Source organism: Apodemus sylvaticus, chromosome 23, assembly GCF_947179515.1.
Source record: "Apodemus sylvaticus chromosome 23, mApoSyl1.1, whole genome shotgun sequence".
Classification (NCBI taxonomy): domain Eukaryota; kingdom Metazoa; phylum Chordata; class Mammalia; order Rodentia; family Muridae; genus Apodemus; species Apodemus sylvaticus.
Genome location: NC_067494.1, coordinates 31,827,013 through 31,833,288, shown reverse-complemented (window position 1 = coordinate 31,833,288; position 6,276 = coordinate 31,827,013). Strand labels below are relative to the sequence as shown.

Here is a 6,276-nt window from a genome sequence, read left to right as displayed (position 1 = left end):
GGTGTTAAACACACATACGTGATGATGCATGACTATAATATCAACAATAGGAACTTTAAGGCAAGGTCATCTTTGGCTATATAACAAATCTAAGGCCAGCTTATTGATGAGAGCACGTCTAAAGAACACAGTTTGGCAAGGGTATGTGCAATGAACAATGCTACTAAAAAGCATTGAAAGTTGTACATTAGTAGTTATGGTTCAGGACAGCCCTTAAGACAGACATAGAGTGGTCAGTATCAATGCTGCATGCAGACTTGCAATGCCAACCCTCAAGAGGCTGAGGCAGAAGGAACACCAAGCTCAAGACCAACCTGAATCACTACATATAGACAGATAGTCTATTAAGTAAACAAACCACTAAGTTGATTTGGTGACTATATGTGACTATACTTCTATGAATATATATTCAAATACATTTGTTCTTTGAAAATGAAATTACTTGAGCAGGTGAGAATTCTCAGGGGGTAAAGTCACCTGCCACCAAAACTAATAAACAGAGTTCAGTTCCTGGTATCTACATGGTAAGAGAGAACCAACTCCAATCTAAACACACACACACACACACACACACACACAAACACACGCACACACATTATGGCAACTAATGCACCAACAAACATACACATAAACACAAAATAAATTAAAATGCAATAAAAATTTTTAAAAGAAAACTGCCCTTTGTTTATTTGCTTGGTTGCCTGGTTTGGTATAGAGTCCAGCTCCCACGTTTTAACGGCGAGTTCCCTGGAAGGAGAGATGGGTATGGGAACGGGTGGCAAGAGAAAACACGTGGAGAGAGACAAAACATGGTTTCTGGTTCAGCTCTCCATCTTTAATGCATCTCTCCCAAGATACAAAGACAGGCCAAGCCCCTCCCCTGAAGGCTGGAAACCAGGTTCTTCTTGTTCTTCAATGAGTGATCAGGTTGCTGGCTGCTATTCTTTTAGAACGGTGGGCTGGGGGAGGTCGCAGTTTGGTTTGTTTTTCTAGCCAGGGGTTTCTCTGTGTAGCCTGGCTGCCCTGAAACTCACTCTGTATACCAGGCTGTCCTCGAACTCAGGGATCTGTCTGCTTCTGTCTTTTGAGTATTGAGATCAAAGGCGTGAACTACCACACCAGGAAATTGCCTTGTTTGATTGTTTGTGTTTGTGTCTTGTTTTTCTGAGTCAAAGTTTCTCTCTGTAGCCCTAGCTGTGCTGGAACTCACTCTGTAGACCAGGCTGGCCCTGAACTCAGCCTCTCGGGTTCGCATTGCCCATCTCTATGTGAGTAAAGCAAATACCTTTATCAACACCGTTGTTTTACTTTTTTCACATACAATCTGGGGCAAAATTTCAAAACTGTGATGAAGACTGCCAAGATTCTAATTTTTTATTGTGATCTTAAGAAGTTCTTCCATAAAGATTCTCTGGCAAGAAGACTTGGGTCTGTTGGGCATGGTAGTAACACATCCTTTCCTGACACCATAGAAGAAAGACAGCTGACGTTGTCATAGAGATTGCATACAGACCTGTCATCTTAGCACTCAGTGTGTATATCCAGAAACCAATGGGTAAAGAATTCCCGGCGAGCCCTGGATTCTGCAGCAGTCATAATGGTATGCCTGGATGATGGCCCGACTTCCTCTCGGAGGAAGACGTTGGACTTAAAGCAGTAATTGTAGATCTCCAAAGTGATGCTGCTCTTCAAGTGGACATTTCAGATGCTCTCAGTGAAAGGGATAAAGTCAAATCCACTGTTCACACAAAGAGTGCATTGCCAAATTTTAAGCAAAATGAATTTTCAGTTATTCGGCAACATGAGGAATTTGTCTGACTTCACGATTCCTTTGTTGGAAATGAAGACTATGCAGGTTACGTTATCCCATTAGCAACACCAAGACTGATTTTGATGCTTCACGGGAAAAACTGCAGAAGCTTGGAGAAAAGGCCAGGGCCAGTGACAAAGGAAGAAGAATTCACAAAGATGAAACAGGAACTGGAAAGCTGAGTATCTGGCAATCTTCAAGAAGACAGTTTCGATGCCCGAGGTCTTCCTGTGTCCAGTTGCAGCGCATCCTATTTAGAGAAAAGATTTAAGTTTCCACATCTTCTTGGAATATGATCAAGATTTGAGTGTCAAGCATGGTTAAGTCAGTGGATTGAGTAACTGTTTCAGGAGTCAAGGGTGTAGACGACGTCTCTGAGCATGGGCGAGTATTCCTTTCAGAATAGCACAGCTGAGCGAAAGATGCATCCGCTAAGTCTGACAGAATGACAAGATCTCACGAAAGTGCTGCTGCCGATTGCATAGAATTGGGTCTTCATTACATGCTTCAGGAACTCAGGACTCCACAGTTATGTGCAAGTTTTTCCTCAAAGTTTCATAATTGTTTGATAAAACAAGAAAAATAGGTGCTCAGTATAGCACCACTCAAAATGCCCCCCACCCCCAGCCACCCACCCCCGCCCCATCAATCATTAATTTTTTTAAAAAAAACTCCCCAGAGATGGATCTTATGGAAACATTGTCTCTATCAAGTTTCCTTCCTCTCAAATGATTCTTAGTTTGTGACAGGTTGACATAAAAGCAGCCAGGACACCGACCTGGCCCCTTACCCACACTCTACCTCTAACTGAGCCTTTCTGTAACCTTTCCTCCTCCCCACTTTATCCTTCACCCAACATGCGATTCCTGATGAAGTCCAGCCCTTAATGGGCCCTTAAGGGTCCATTCTTTCAGTTGTCTGATGACACAGGTGGCTCTCCTTAAAACACATGCTCCTTTCCAACATGGTTACAGCCCTGATGGTCCTCTATCTCACTCTGAGAGAGAATATGCATCCGGGGACCATTAGGCAGTTGTGAGTTACCTAACATGGATGCTGGGAATTGAACTCGGGTCCTCTGTCAAAGCAATATTCCCTCAGCTGCTGAGCCATCTCTGCAGCCCCCAAATAGAGAAGTTAAAAACACAGTCAAGCATCTCCGTCCAATCAGTTGAGTTCCAAAAAAGATGCCAAAGAGAGAACTTCCTCAGCTCTTAAAGTAAATGTGTTACCACCTATAAACCACACTTCAGTGACATTGACCTTAAGAAGGAAAAAAAAAGAGCCCAACAGCACAAAAAATCCAACCCAAGCAAACAGAAGGTTGGCTTCCTTAACAGACCTTTGCTGTGTGCCTTCAGAAGCCACTGTTGGCTCTTACAGAAGCACTGCAAATTCCATTCAGACAGCAGATGGCACCAACAAGCTAGGCTTAGCCCTCAGGGAAGTTGCTGTAACTTACTAAGTTAGTCTGGCTGGCCCCAGCATTTCATCAGTGGCTTAGAGAGACACATAGACTGGTGCTCACTAAATGATGGAGAGGCTGAAGTGAAATCAGCTGGGTGGTCCGGTACCCAGAAGACGTTCAATGAATAGTCCCTGTCCTCAGTGTGATGAAGGGGGTAGAAGTAGGGATTTAAACTCCTCTGTAGAACCTCCTCCAATGAGTGTCCAACCTAAGTACAATCAATTCAAATGTGGACTGGCAGGTGTGTTAAAAACCTGTATCCAAGGTTGTCCTCTGGCTTGTACATACACACACATGTACACACACTCATGTATACCTATGCATACATTAGTATAATTTTTGGAGTTGGGTGTTGTTGTTTGCTTGTCAAGAGAGGGTTTCTCTGTGTAGCCCTGGTTGGCCTGGAACTTGCGATATAGACCATGCTGACCTCGAACTTATGGAGATCTGCCTGCCTCTCAAGTGCCTGGAACACCACTGCCCAGATATATTAGTGTGTGTGTGTGTGTGTGTGTGTGTGTGTGTGTGTGTGTGTGTGTGTTGGTTTCCCAACTAGAAGTCATAAGTATGTGGTCAAGGGAGCCCCTGGGGATAAGTAGGGTCAGGAAGTTCCTGTCTCCCCTTCTTCTTCTCTCAGTGCTCCATTACTAAGTGTGGGACTGTGAAAGGTAGCATGGTCCCGGTATAAACTAAGGCTAAAAGCCCGGGCGACACTGAAGGGATAGTGGACGCTTTACCTGTTCCCAGGCACCAGCCCCTGCCACTAGCTGCAGCTCCCCAGAGATTTGTGTCCCTCAGCATGTAAGGGCAATGCCACAAGCCCCTCCAGAGGCTCAAGACAGATCTCCATTTTAATGAGGTACCTAAAGGACTGGAGGGCTTAGCCAACTAGCTTTCCTTCTTAGACATTCCCCCCTGGAATAGGTATTTAGCTTCAGGCCTGCCCTGAGAAGTGGGCACAGTTTTACACAGAGAGATGTAGAGGGGGTGTGGGGGGCGGGGGAGAAAAGGTTGGCCATGAGCACAGGAACATGTGGAGAGCGAGGGGCAGGGGAATGGGGAAAGAGGGGGACAAGAGGACAGAGGGAGAGCAAGAAGGCAGGCGAGAGAGTAAGAGAGAGTGGAGCCAGCAAGAGAGCGAGCAAACAAGAGGCCCTTTCTAGTGAGTCAGGTGCTCTTGGCTATAACTCCTCCTCTGTCCGCATTTCCCTCCCTCTGCTCTGCTGTCCTCTGTCTCCCTACAGTAGCCCCGCCCAGCCTACCTGACCCCTCAACAATTCCTCCCACACTGACTTAGCTTGTATCTCTCTGTTCCCCATCTTATATCCTAGAAGAAAACTTCTGAGTGGTTCATCTAGGCCAGGTGTTCACAACTGCTTCCAACACAGGGTGGGGATAGAGTCACCTGCGAGCTAAATCTGTCCCAGTAGGCAGAGAAGACTCCATGAAAGGGGTACAGATGAAGATATGGAGGGCAGGTCTAAGTTTACTGACCACTTCATTAGCATGTTCAGAGAAAGTTAGACCCCACCTGGTTGCAGGAAATATAATCTTTCAGTTTTGTGCATCTTGTTTCTTATCTGTAAAATTAAGGAATGGGGCAGTTCAGGCAGGTTTGGGGCAGTTCAGGCAGGATTGAGGCAGTTCAGGCAGGATTGGAGCAGTTTGTGATGCTAGAAAGTCTGGGGCTGGTTGCTTTGGAGCTGTCTAGGATGTAGATTCTGAGGGAACATCTGGGGCTGGCAAGTTGCTGGAGCAGTTTTTAGTTGATTTGAAATCTGCTAGGACAGATAAACTAAATACTGAAGGAGTTTACGGGAAATTTTTTATCTTGGCTGTACATTTGAAACTTTTAGGCTCGTGGTCCTGGTACTTGAGGAGGGGGAAGAAGACCAGGGAGAGGGGGAGGGGAGAGATCCCACCCCCCAGGAATAGGCAGGTGGGGGAATTCAAGGTGCTGGGGAGCAAGGTTCCCACAACAAAGGATCGTGCACCTGAGAATTCGCTCACTGGGAACAACCAGATCTTGGTGTTCAGAATTTGGGATTTGTATACACAGCACCAGACCAACCCCCAACAAGCAAGTGAACAGTGGGGTGTGAGGGGTTTGGAATACTGGGTGTGTATTCTGACTGTGGGTGAGGGAAAGGGGTGAGTGGGGGAGAGTGAGCAGTGTGCGGTTAGGCAGGTCAGTCAATGTTGTCAGAGATCTGAGGATGGATTATAGGAGGAGGTATAATCTAATGGCCTCCATCAGTTCAAATAGCAGAGATTTTTCACGACCTAGACAATAGCCCTAGGCTCCCCTGGTCTTGATGGCTGGGCAGCAATGGTAGGCCTTCAGCTGTCACACAGGGCAGTAGCCTTGGGCTGTCAGATTCAGATCTTAGAGATTTTTGTTTCTTTGTTTTTGTACTTGGAAAAACTGACATCACTTTGACTAGGAGGAGCAGGGCAATTATCCCAAAAATGTTTGCAATTGGCGCCAAGCCATCCAGTGAGGCGTGGGCAGCTTTCCCAGTGGTTAGTGTTACCACAATCCAGATGAAGTCACTGTCATCACTGCGCCCTATCTGTCTTCTTTGGTGACCACAAGATCTGGGTTAGGCATCACTGTGTTTGAAAGGGCCTCGAAGTTGGCACAAGACACCTCAAAACAAAGATTTATTTGCCCCTGTGGGACAAAGGATAGAGAGGAGAAAAACACACCTATAAGAAAATGACAGTTTGTAACCTGAAAAAGGAAATCCCCGTTAGGATGAGCTGGCTAATTTTAACTGGGCATGTTAATGAGGTCAGCCAAAAGAGGGAGGGCTTCTGACTGCTGGACCTTGGTCGGCAGCCTCAGAGGGAGCAAGTGGCCAGATGAGGGGCTAGACCTTGGTGGCTTTAGGAATGTAATCTAACAGTTTAGCAAGGCAGAGGGCAGGAGGGAAGGGCAAGGCTGGCAGAGCCATGTTTACCATGCCCAGGACATCTAGGAAGCCCTTCAATGTCT

General features: G+C 46.2%; 1 pseudogene; it reads left to right on the top strand.

The window, feature by feature from the left end:
- Nucleotides 1-2,849, top strand: part of LOC127673702 (sorting nexin-6-like) — a 5,410-nt pseudogene extending 2,561 nt beyond the window's left edge.
- Nucleotides 2,850-6,276: the final 3,427 nt, after the last annotated feature.